Source organism: Salvelinus alpinus, chromosome 16 (genome assembly GCF_045679555.1).
Source record: "Salvelinus alpinus chromosome 16, SLU_Salpinus.1, whole genome shotgun sequence".
In the NCBI taxonomy this organism is placed as follows: domain Eukaryota; kingdom Metazoa; phylum Chordata; class Actinopteri; order Salmoniformes; family Salmonidae; genus Salvelinus; species Salvelinus alpinus.
The window spans coordinates 40,680,410-40,693,670 of NC_092101.1; the positions used below are offsets into that span (position 1 = coordinate 40,680,410).

Consider the following 13,261-nt stretch of genomic DNA (forward strand, 5'->3'; position numbering starts at 1 on the left):
TTGTGCTACCAGTCTCTGAGCACCGCTGCAACCAATGAATGGAAAGCAACAGGTTGAAAACAGAGCTTTGAGACCTCAAGTGGCATATAAACACTTACATCCATCACTCCATTAATCAACAGGAGGGCCTCTATCCCTCAACCCATTCATCAAGCCATCTATTCTTTCATTTATTTATCTGTCTCCACTGTCATTAACCATTCATGTAATCACATACATGATTGCACCTACAGTACACAGGCCTACATATATTCAAAGTCACGATGCAGTGTGCATCTCCCCCTGCCCATTACATCCTGTTTATTGAGCAGGACCAGAAACAGAACCCTCCGCCTCTTCTTTAGCTCTAGACCTATATTCATCTGTCAAACGCCCAGCCAGCAACACATCACCGTCACTGGAGAGCTTACGAGGGCTTTTTGAGGCCTGATCACTAGCAGCATATGGCTAATGCTGGCCCTGCTCCATTCCTACTCCCTCCCTGACCCAAAGGCCAAACGTAATGCAGGAAATGTATGGATCAACACATAGAGAGAGGGGGGTGGGGGTGGAGGGGGGAATAGAGGGAGAAAGAGGCAGAGATGGAGAGGAGATGACCCCTCCCCCCATTGTTACGCTGCTGCACCTCTCTGTTTATTATCTATGCACTTTACCTCTACCTACATGTACACTACCGTTCAAAAGTTTGTGGTCACTTAGAAATGTCCTTGTTTTTGAAAGAAAAGTAAATTTTTTGTTGATTAAAATAACATCAAATTGATCAGAAATACAGTGAAGAGGCGACTCCGGTATACTGGCCTTCTAGGTAGGGCAGTGTGGAGTGCAATGGAGATTGCATCATCTGTGGATCTGTTGGGGGCGGTATGCAAATTGGAGTGGGTCTAGGGTTTCTGGGATGATGGTGTTGATGTGAGCCATGACCAGCCTTTCAAGGCACTTCATGGCTTCAGACGTGAGTGCTATGGGTCGGTAGTCGTTTAGGCAGGTTACCTTAGTGTTCTTGGGGACAGGGACTATCGTGGTCTGCTTAAAACATGTTGGTATTACAGACTCAGACTGGGAGAGGTTGAACATGTCAGTGAAGACACTTGACAGTTGGTCAGCGCATGCTCGCAGTACACGTCCTGGTAATCCGTCTGGCCCTGCGGCCTTCTGAATGTTGACCTGTTTAAAGGTCTTACTTACATCGGCTGCGGAGTGCATGATCACACAGTCTTCCGGAACAGCTGGTGCTCTTATGCATATTTCAGGGTTATTTACCTCGAAGCGAGCATAGAAGTAGTTTAGCTCGTCTGGTGGACTCGTGTCAATTGGTCAGCTCTCGGCTGTGCTTCCCCTTATAGTCTGTAATGGTTTGCAAGCCCTGCCACATCCAACGAGCGTCAGAGCCAGTGAAGTATGATTTGTTCTTGGTCCTATATTGATGCTTTGCCCGTTTGATGGCTCGTCGGAGGGCATAGCGGGATTTCTTATAAGCTTCTGGGTTAGAGTCCCGCACCTTGAAACCGGCACCTTGAAACCGGCAGCTCTAGTCTTTAGTTCAGTGCGGATGCTGCCTGTAATCCATGGCTTCTGGTATGTACGTACGGTCACAGTGGGGACGACGTCGTCGATGCACTTATTGATGAAGCCAATGACTGATGTGGTGTACTCCTCAATGCCATCGGAGTAATATATTCCAGTCTGTGCTAGCAAAACAGTCCTGTAGCTTAGCATCTGCTTCATCTGACCACTTTTTTATTGATCTAGTTACTGGTGCTTCCTGCTTTAATTTTTTCTTGTAAGCAGGAATCAGGAGGATAGAATTATAGTTAGATTTGCCAAATGGAGGGCGAGGGAGGGCTTTGTATGCGTCTCTGTGTGTGGAGTATATGGTTGCACATTTAACATGGTGATAGAAATTTGGTAAAACGGATGTAAGTTTCCCTGCAATAAAGTCCCCAGTTACTAGGAGTTCCGCCTCTGGGTGAGCGTTTTATTTGTTTGCTTAAGGCCGAATACAGCTCATTCAATTCTGACTTAGTGCTGGCCTCTGACTGTGGTGGTATGTAAACAGCTACAAAGAATACAGATGAAAACTCTCTCGGTTGGTAGTGTGGTCTACAGTTTATCATGAGATGCTCTACCTCAGGTGAGCAATAGCTCTAGACTTCCTTAGATATCATGGAACAGCTGTTATTTACAAAAATACATAGACCGCCGCCCCTTGTCTTAAAAAAAAGAGGATTCTGCTAGTCCATGGTGAGTAACCGCAGTCCTGATGTCTAGAAGTTATTTTTGGTCATAAGAGACGGTAGCGGCAACATTATGTACCAAATAAGTTTAAAAATAAGTTACAAACAACATAAATAACTTCTACACATCTTATGGGATGCATGGGCAAGGCTACATGAGATGTGCCACTATGACTTGAAAAAGTCGCAAAAAAATGCATGGCCTGTGTGCGTGTGCGTGTGATAGGCTGTGTGCGTGTGCGTGTGCAAGTGATAGGCTAATAGTGTCACCCATCAGACTATACTTGATTTAATCTTGTCTTTACATATACTAAATAATATACAGAGCCTTCGTAAAGTATTCAGACCCCTTGACTTTTTCCACATTTTGTTACGTTACAGCCTTATTCTAAAATTGATTCAATTGTTTATTTTCCTCATCAATCTACACACAATACCCCACAATGACAAAACAAAAATAGGTTTTTAGAAATTTTTGCAAATGTATTACAAAAAAACAGAAATATCATTTTTACATAAGTATTCAGACCCTTTACTCAGGACTTTGTTGAAGCACCTTTGGCAGCGATTACAGCATTGAGTCTTCTTTGGTATGATGGAACAAGCTTGGCAAACCTATATTTGGGGAGTTTCTCCCATTCTTCCCTGCAGATCCTCTCAAGCTCTGTCAGGTTGGATGGGGAGCGTTGCTGCACAGCTATTTTCGGGTCTCTCTAGAGATGTTAGATCGGGTTCAAGTCCGGGCTCTGGCTGGGCCACTCAAGGACATTCAAAGACTTGTCCCAAAGCCACTCCTGCGTTGTATTGGCTGTGTGCTTAGGATCGTTGTCCTGTTGGAAGGTAAACCTTCACCCCACTCTGAGGTCCTGCGCACTGTGGAGCAGGTTTTCATCAAGGGTCTCTCTGTACTTTGCTCCATTCATCATTGCCTCGATCTTGACTACTCTCTCAGTCCCTGCCGCTGAAAAACATCCCCACAGCATGATGCTGCCACCACCATGCTTCACCGTGGGGATGGTGCCAGGTTTCCTCCAGACGTGACGCTTGGCATTCAGGCCAAAGAGTTAAATCTTGATTTCATCAGAACAGAGAATATTGTTTCTCATGGTCTGAGAGTCTTTCGGTGCCCTTTGGAAAACTCCAAGCGGGCTGTCATGTGCCTTTTACTGAGGAGTGGCTTCCATCTGGCCACTCTACCATGAAGTGCTGCAGAGTTGGCTGTCCTTCTGGAAGGTTCTCCCATCTCCACAGATGAACTCTAGAGCTCTGTTAGAGTGACCATCAGGTTCTTGGTCACCATAAATATAGTAGGCCTATAGAAAGCTGATGGGCTCCTCCTCTTTTTAATAGAGGCCATCACTCAGTTTTCTCATGCAATTGCATATCCTATAGAAATGTTGTGCAACATGAGCTCATGGGCTCTCATGAAGTGTTTGATTAGATTTTGATTATGTTTGCATTAATGTCAGAGTTATTAGAGGGACAACAGAGTGCTGACTACCAAGCAGTTAGCAAGTTTGGTAGGCTACTAATGACCATCAGCAGCATCAGAGCTTGGAGAAGCCAAATTACCGTGACTAAATGGTATACCGTCACTCACTCTCCCTACCTCACTCAAAATGGATAGGGTGCATACTATGACCTCACTCACTCTGCCTACCCCACTCAAAATGGATAGGGCGTATACTATGTATAGGACCTAAAAGGGATTTGACATCTCCGACACACAAGCCATGACTAATAGCGTATGTGTGTGTAATATCAACCAGGCCAGTACAGGGCTTATAGTGAATAGAAGCACAGTGTGCCAGCTGTTAGTTGGCTGTGTTTAAAAATGATCTCCTTCAGACCCACAGATTTATTATTTCATTCCAGACATGAAAAAAGAGCTCTCAGAGAGATTGATTATGGCCAGAAGAGCGCACGGGTCTAACTGATTAGACTGTCTCACACACACACACACACACACACACACACACACACACACACACACACACACACACACACACACACACACACACACACACACACACACACACACACACACACACACAGAGAGCACATGAACAAATACAACAGTATACTAAAATGGTATACTAATATTTAACTGTAGTATAAATCAAAGCACAGTCACAACGCGTAATATTTTACCGCAAACACTGCAGCAGAACCGAACTCCTTGCTCCGCTACTCTTTCATCCGCGTGTGGCTACAATAAGTTGGGTTTTCACAGGAAGGCTGTGAAGCGCTAGGGAAGCTCTGGGGCACTGGGGAAGCTGTAGCTTATTGCATGATTGTGTTCATGAGTCTGTTATTAAATGTGTGTGTTTAATACTTTTCATTAAATCCTGTTAGGCTACAAATATGGTATATACATTCCGTGACTAATTTTATTATTTATTATTTCATTCCAGACATGAAAAAAGAGCTCTCAGAGAGATTGATTATGGCCAGATGAGCGCACAGGTCTAACTGATTAGACTGTCTCACACACACACACACGCACGCACGCAGGCACACACACACCCACACACAGAGAGAGAGAGAGAGCACATGAACAAGTACAACAGTATACTAATATGGTATAAATGTTTTTGCGGACTTTAGTAGTATTTCCTGTAGTATACTGTAGTATTTACAGTTAACTGTAGTATAAATCAAAGCACAGTCACAACGCGTAATATTTTACCGCAAACACTGCAGCAGAACCGAACTCCTTGCTCCGCTACTCTTTCATCCGCGTGTGGCTACAATAAATTGGGTTTTCACAGGAAGGCTGTGAAGCGCTAGGGAAGCTCTGGGGCACTGGGGAAGCTGTAGCTTATTGCATGATTGTGTTCATGAGTCTGTTATTAAATGTGTGTGTTTAATACTTTTCATTAAATCCTGTTAGGCTACAAATATGGTATATACATTCCTTCATTTGGGCAGAATATTATAGCTAAGGCCTATATACATTTCTTGATACGGGCAGAATGTTGTACATAAATTCGTTCATATTATTCTATAAAGGCAGAAGGTTAAAAACAGCCAATATCTTGTTTCTCTGGGGAAACTAGATATTGGGCAAAAATAAAACAAATTTGTTTGTACTTTTTCGTGATATCCAATTGGTAGTTAGTCCCGTACGGACTCTGGAGAGATCCATGCGTCCAGCGAAACACGACCCCGCCAACCCACACTGCTTCATGACACACTGCTCGTTTAACCCGGAAGCCAGCCACACCAATGTGTTGGAGGAAACACCGTACAGCTGGCGACCGAAGTCAGAGTGCATGCACCTGGCCCGCCACAAGAGCGCAATGGGACAAGGATACCCTGGCCAGCCAAACCCTTCCCTAACCTGGACTACGCTGGGCCAATTGTGCGCCGCCTCATGTGTCTCCCGGTCGTGGCCGGTTGTGACACAGCCTGGGATCGAACCCAGGTCTGTAGTGATGCCTCTAGCACTGCGCCACTCGGGGGGCCTCAAAAAAACATTTTAAAACCTTCCATTAACACAACTATTCACTATAAAACCTTTATTTATCAACAAAAAAGTGTAACAAAATATAAAAATAAGTTAAAACATAATAAGCCTAAAACATTTACTTCAAATAACCAAAAAAATACCCCAAAATACATGACAATGCAGCACCATAAAAACAAGTTCAGGAACAAATCTTCCAAGAATGTGCTTAATATTCTGGTCTCATAGGATTTTGGAGTAATTGAAAGAGTGTAAATTGTTGTGTCATGAAGAAGTGCCCAAGTAGACGAGGTGCTCATTTTTCTCAGATGGATTTTCACGTATTCACAACTGAAAATTGAAAGTGTAGGCAACGCTCTTCAGGTAAGACTCCAGCCATTCAGTCGTGATGTACTTCTGAACCAGTGACTTCAGATCCTCCTGTTGCTTACGGTAGAGGGGTCTTTGCCATGGCGGAGAAACGCCAGCAAGTTGCTGCTCCATTCTCATTTCGCCACATTGCTGTAAGCATTTCAATTTCTCCATGAACTTCCAAATGGTGGGGTGGGTAGCGCCAAAATTGGCCAAACATTTTCGATGCCAGCCCTCCCCTCTGTTGTTAGTCTTTGCCAAGTCTTGCAGGACAGCATCGTAGCAGTTCCGTTATTCTGAAAATAGAAAAAGAGATAGAAGCAGATTAGCAACCATGCTGTCATCAATAACATGAATAATACATCCATTATTACGTTAAACAACACATACCTATGGGAAACATTGGCTTTCTTTGAATACGTCTGACCTTCTCCCCAACCCATGTTGCCTGAAAGGATGTCAGAAGCTCCTCCAGTTGATGTTCCGGGCGCTGAAAGAACCACGCATCCAACACAAATTGGAGAACACCACCTCAGTGAGCCGTATGCGACCTTGTCATTCAAAAGCATCATATTCGATGCACTTCCAGAAGGACTTATTTGCTGTCCATCATTCCCATCTGTAGGTGTTGCCTTCATGCGCCAGGATATTTTTTGAAGCACGGAGAGGATACATTTGGATTCCATTGCTTGTCAGGGACGTCACCAGGACCTTGGATGCGTGAGTGCCACTGGAAAGTTGGTGGACTATAATTTCCTCCTCATATTGTAGGTCTAAAATCTGTGTATCCACTCTTTTCATTGGCCTATGTTATTGGTTGCATTTAAGACCAGGGTCGTTTGTTTTATTGATCTCAGTCTGTCAATGTCAGAGTATCTTGTCATTTTGGTCATGTGTGTGGTATTAAAAAAGATTATTGTAATGTCTCCAGTCATGTAAAATGATGTAGAGTTACAGGAAATTCTTTCTCAAACCCGCAAATAGGATGATTTGCAGGTCTCCCGCCAGCCCCTGGTCTTCAGGGCTGAGCACTTGGTTATGAAACTCTGGGGTGTCCCTAAAAGCTTTAGCAAGAGCAAGGTATTGTGTTTCATTTGAAAACAGCATAACATTTTGTGGTAATCAAATGTGCTTCAATATCTTTATATTGTTACCAGTATAGCCTAACCCTTTAATCATAGGCTATTGTTACTTTGTGTCTCTAAAATCACAATGTTAAAAATTCGATGCTAAAGCCAATAGATAATATTCTGCCCATATGAACACATTTATTTTAGGCCAAATAAAGAACAGCTATGCATGATTTAATGAAAAGAAGCAAACAGACACAACAGTGTTTCACATTCTTTAATAAAAGACTCATAAACAGATACAGGCAATAGGCTATACAGCTGGCTTCACAGTTTACCCGCCAAATAGCCCACCTACAAGGAAACTTAACAGATCTCGACAACGTTGAGTGTGCGAGGGGGTCTGTGCGCTTCCACAAAAAGTTTTGCTCGACAAAAAGACACGTAAGCAGTATAAATACGGTACTAAAAGAAAACTGTATTATATGCTATAGTAATTAATATAGTGTTTTTGCATAGTATAGTATACTGTAGTATTTACTGAAGTGTTTTTGCAGACAATACTGTAATATTTACTATAGTGTTTTTGTTTTATTATCTTTGACATAGAAGTGGAAGCTTTCTCCTTCAGGAAGCCTACTGGTGAAATACTAAAAGAGCAAATTTTCCATAACATGCAGGTAGGTAGGTAGGTCTGGGGTCTGAACAGAGAGTTCAGAGCTTCTGCTCTTTTCTATAACCTGTAGGGAACACAATATATGGTCTAAACTTGGCATGTAGGTTTCTCACTTATGGGGCCACAAATTGTGATATGGGGGATGGGAATGGGTGGCGTATATGCAAAATAATTTTTGCATACATTTTTTAACACAGTAACTACATATTTTTTTTCTACTGCAAAATCTGACGTCAAAGTATTTTCTGTATAAATAGACAGCAATTTCTGATACTCCAGGACACTGTATATTCTGATTAACTTTCTTGTTCTTGTGTCAGGAAATGAAATACCACATTAATCTGATAATATACCTGGCCATTACAACAGATCAAAGATGTTTGATCAAATTTCGTAGTTACTGAGTTTTGCCTTTGTAGGGCAGTATAGTCTTTAAAAAGTGTTGTGTTTTTGCAGACTGTAGTGTTTTTGCAAACATTACTGTAGTATTTACTATAGTTTTTTGGGGGGAGATAATACTGTAGTATTTACTATATTATTCTACAGTACACTACAACATTTTATAGTAAGTTCTACACATGATCGAGGTATACTACAGTATAGTATTCTACAGTATACTACAGTTTACTATACAATTCCACAATAAAGTACTGTAGCATTTTACCATAAACTGTAGTATTTTTTCATGAGCGAGAGAACCCTGGTTTTTGACCTCTTTACAAACAGCACTGAAACTCCACAGAATAGCCTTAGGATATTCAACACATGCAACCACAGCCACACACATGGAAAACACACACACGCACATAAACACTTTGTCTCCATTGACAGACTGAGGGAAGTAAAGGGGGTATTATAAATCAGTTGATCGGCCAGCCAGGGTCCCACTGAGGAGCATCTCCTCCCCTGAGTCTTAAGGGCTGATTGATTGATGGTCTATAGCCCCATTGACTACTGCTGCTGCTGAGGAGGAGACCCTATGAACCACATTCTCTTCTCTAAGACTAACGCCCACAGCCCACTGAGGTGTGTGTGACTCAGACCTTGTTTCTAAAATCCTGTGCCACTGCTCACCATGTGGTAGGTCATCAATGAACTCCAGAGCCTCCACTCTGTCCTAAACACACTCCTCAAGACCTCTGGGCAATGGCTAGAGGCCACTACTCACTGATCTAACCTTTTCCATTCACTTGTGGATGATGTATGATTCACACACGCAGGCTATCTACTTGAACGCCACAGAGAACAGCTCGATTCAGAGGAAGGTGGCAGACTATAAAAAGCACCCACTGTGTTCCCAACAGTAGAGAGGAGTGAGAGAATGTCCAGCCAATCCCAAAATGTGTTTGATGAGCATAATGCAACCACTTATGTCAGAACACATGTTTCAAACCAGTCATTAGCAATACTGACAATGTTAAAAAGGGAAGAGCCACACTGGTCCCGTGTGGCTCAGTTGGTAGAGCATGGCGCTTGCAACGCCAGGGTTGTGGGTTCATTTCCCACGGGGGGGACCAGGATGAATATGTATGAACTTTCCAATTTGTAAGTCGCTCTGGATAAGAGCGTCTGCTAAATGACTTAAATGTCAAATGTAAATGTAAGAAAAATATGCCCTGCACTAATTATTAATAAGCCTGTTTGTCTCTGCTGGTGATCAATAATGACAACACACACACATTGTGGGGTGCGCACACACACCCAGTGGCACACACACACACACTCTGTGACACATACACTATTAATGAAACCAGATTACTGTCATCACAGATAGCACTCTAAGTAAAATTTCACCCGCTCTGGACTCTATCCAATTTCAGCTACACAAAACATGACATGTTGATAAAATATTTGTCAATATTTGCTTTGATTTCTCAAGCTTATGTATTGAACATTAAAGCTTTGCTCTCAGAGTCCCCTCACAGCACTGCTTATTGATCAATGTCAGTGTTACCCCTAGGATTTTTTTCAGTGCGTGATAGTGGGTGTGGTAGTGGGAGTGGCCAGTGGTGCAGTTCTAGAGGCCCTCATTTGCCATGGTGCTGAGAACATGTTCCGTTTCAAAGCTACTTTCCTGCAATTATAAAAATGTTGCCAAGTGATGCCTTGTTCTTAATGCTATCTGAGTAACTCAAACATTATAACAAACTCAACGGGGCCCATGCCATGACATTTTTTGAATTTCAGATTCTCCCTGACTGTCTAGTTAGTTCTCAAAGATGATCTTATTTAAAAAGATCTTGCTCCATTATCTTTTTCTACATATCTGGTTGTAGTCATTTAAGTTTACGCTGAAGACATTTTACCACCCTGAAAATTATTTTCCAAAATAAAATGATTAAAAAATGGTGCGCCGCTGCTAAATGCATATAGGGGAAGCAATGAATGTGTTTTATTATACTTCACACACACACACACACACACACACACACACACACACACACACACACACACACACACACACACACACACACACACACACACACACACACACACACAGACTGTAAGTGGTCTGATCAATGGATTTTGGGATGAAATAAAAGGAAGTAATGGAAGGGATCTAGTCAGACAGAGGGATGGAGGGAAGGAGGAAGAGACAGTGATGAAAAGATGCAGCGGGGGAGAAAGGTACTGTACTGGAGAATGAGAGAGATGGACAGTGAGATGAGAGAGGAGAAGAGGAAGGACCAGGGCAGGCAGGGTTGGTGCCTCAGGGAGGGTTCATTCACAAGCCAGTGTCCCCTCCTGATTCAGAAGTACAGTCCAGAGACCCACTCTCTCACTGGCACCACCGGCACTGTCAACTTAACACAAAGGCAAAGGGAGATGCAAAACATGTCCTGCATCCTCTATTGAACACAGGAAGCTTCAGTTCCCTTTATAATATGTCGTTACTCTGTAACTTTGTTAACTATATATTAAGAAAATATAGCAATGAATGGTTGAAGTTTAAGGGAAGCAAACTGACCAACTTCTGTGTATAATTACTTGCTAGTATATTACCACGTAATAACAAAAAAAAATACTTTACATTTGGCTACATAGTATCTGTGCAACTTCAAGTAAATTGTGACCATGTTTCTCATTTTCAACTCAGGAGGTTGGCCCTGGATTTAAAGCTCAGCTGGCTTCAGAAAGGTTGAGCCCCTTTGGAGATAATGCTCTGAGCAAACAGAAAGATAATCTTCTAGAGTCTAGGCTGAATATGATCCCAATGCAGTCTATTCCATATCAGTGTCACTCTCATACCTGTCCTTATCCAAACTTCCTTATGTCACTATTTCTATATGGACATTTTTGATTTTTATGTTGAACTAATTGTTGAAAAATGACCCGAAAGTACGCATTTCACTGTTGTTTACGAAGCATGTGACAAATACATTTTTGTTTTATGTTGATTTGATAGTGTGTCAGAGGGAGTTCTAAAATCCCATTAGAACACTAGTCCAGAGAGGCTGGGAGTGCACCTGTACAACTATTGTGATTTCATTATCACTTCAGTGGTGTCAGTTATGTGTACATTTTCTGTCAGTTGAATGGTTTATTGTATTGTGTTAACCCATTTGAAGCCAAGTAAGTCAGGTTGGTTAACATGAACCAAGAAAGAAACAATGTAACGTCTGGAAATGTAACGTTACATTGCTAGCCTGTACATTGTCTCATTGTATTCAGGAGTCTGGTCCACCCGTTCAAAATGATCTTCGATAATTACAAAATAAACAATTAGGCCTATGAATTTATTTTTGTTTTTTTATCTATAGAATCGTCAGACTTTAAAAAATTACAAAAAGTAGCATATCATTAGTTACTCAATCCAATCGCCTACCAATAGGCTATAGCCTATACCAATAGGCTATAGCCTAGGCAGCACCCATCATAAATAAGACATCAATCATGATAGATAGAGCATTGGATTTCGCTACAGGGAAATCCCAGAACCCCGTTTAGTGAACTAGCTGAAACATATTTAGGTGTTGTACAAATATTATTATTAATTAGTGGTATCTGTAAATTGCCTAACAAAAGAACACAACACAACATTAGACAAAACTATAACAGCATCATCGTTTATCGTTCGAGCGCTCTGGTGCACCTTACCTAAAAAGCGAGTCCACTTTCTATTCTCGTAGAAGGGCGACAAATGGCTCTTGCTAAAGCAGAATTTTCGGTAAAATGCGAATTTTTCAAAAGGTCGAGTTCCTTTAGTTACCAACACGGTTTCAGTGCGCGTTGGTGTGTATCCTCCGTTCCGTTATTGCAACCTCGAGCCAACCTCGTGCGGTTGAGCTAAAAAGCCTGTTCCCGAGCCATCTGGTATCCTGTCATTCGTTACCCAAATAAAAACAGCACTTCCTTGATGAACTCACTTCTCTGTCACTAGACAATCACGCGGGGGTTAGTCTATTCGGAGGTTCAAATTATTTCAAGAATGTATCATTCACAACGTTCTTAATAAAAATGGAGGAAGATAGTTCCCGAAGAGCTTTCTTAAAAAATCTCTCTCAAATCGGCATTCCTTCCCTCACCACACGAGGATAGTATTCTGAATCAATCGCGCGCGCCGAAGCTACTCTATAGCGCTTGGTACTACGTCTACGTTCTCCAGTGTGACATGCAAACGACTTTGTCTGTAGCCTCTCCTTACATTTTTACAGAAATTTGAATTGAATAGCCCATACTTAGAAAATTGTGAGGGATGGATAGATCGTCACTTTTTATATGCTGCTGAAGCTGACAACTGATGGTATTTTCTATCTAGTTGCTTCTCTCCACTCCCCTTTCCACACGTGTATGTGTGTGTGTTGGTGTGTGCATACCTGAGCCATACCATGGTTAGTTACACTGATTTCACATGCAAAAATATCCCTCCAAGCAACATCAACATGAGGTGCTCAGCTGATTCCCCAATGAGCTTATTTTCCATGCCTCTCTGTCAACACGATCTCACACTGAAGTCGTTCAAATATGTACGAAAGGTATTTTAGAAGATCTTGTGCTTGTTTGTGCGTTTTTATGTGGCTTACTTAGGGTGAAAATACACACATGTTTGTGTGACTTAATTCGTAGGAAAATTCACATTTTTGTGCGACTTCATTCATAGGAAAATACATTTTGTTGGGGGCAAACTTTCGAACAATATTTTTAAAGTTATTGGAGCAATGCATTTTGGGCAATGGTGTTCTACACTGCCTTTTTTGTGTCCCACATTTATTTTTACAAAAAACGAACGTGTTAACTACTGGTTGATTAACCAGGTTGTCACCAAAATACTAATAATATAATAGTACCCTTACATTTTTATTTTATTAATGCCAATGCTGTTTTCTATGCTTGTTTTCGCTTAATACTTTGGGATACTGGTGCTATGTCGGTTTTTAGGAGGGTTGCCAGTTTGGAGAAAAAAGCTGTGTGGTATCGATGAAGGCATTGGGCGATACATTTTCACGACGGGAAATTAATA

At 41.8% G+C, this 13,261-nt stretch overlaps 1 protein-coding gene across 1 annotated transcript in view; it reads right to left on the minus strand.

Moving 5' to 3' along the window:
* pde4ba (phosphodiesterase 4B, cAMP-specific a) overlaps positions 1-12,324 on the minus strand; it is a 318,589-nt gene extending 306,265 nt beyond the window's left edge. The window contains exon 1 of the mRNA XM_071346219.1: positions 11,899-12,324. The gene's annotated coding sequence lies outside the window, so the exon portion shown is untranslated. The remainder of the gene's footprint in view (positions 1-11,898) is intronic.
* Positions 12,325-13,261: the final 937 nt, after the last annotated feature.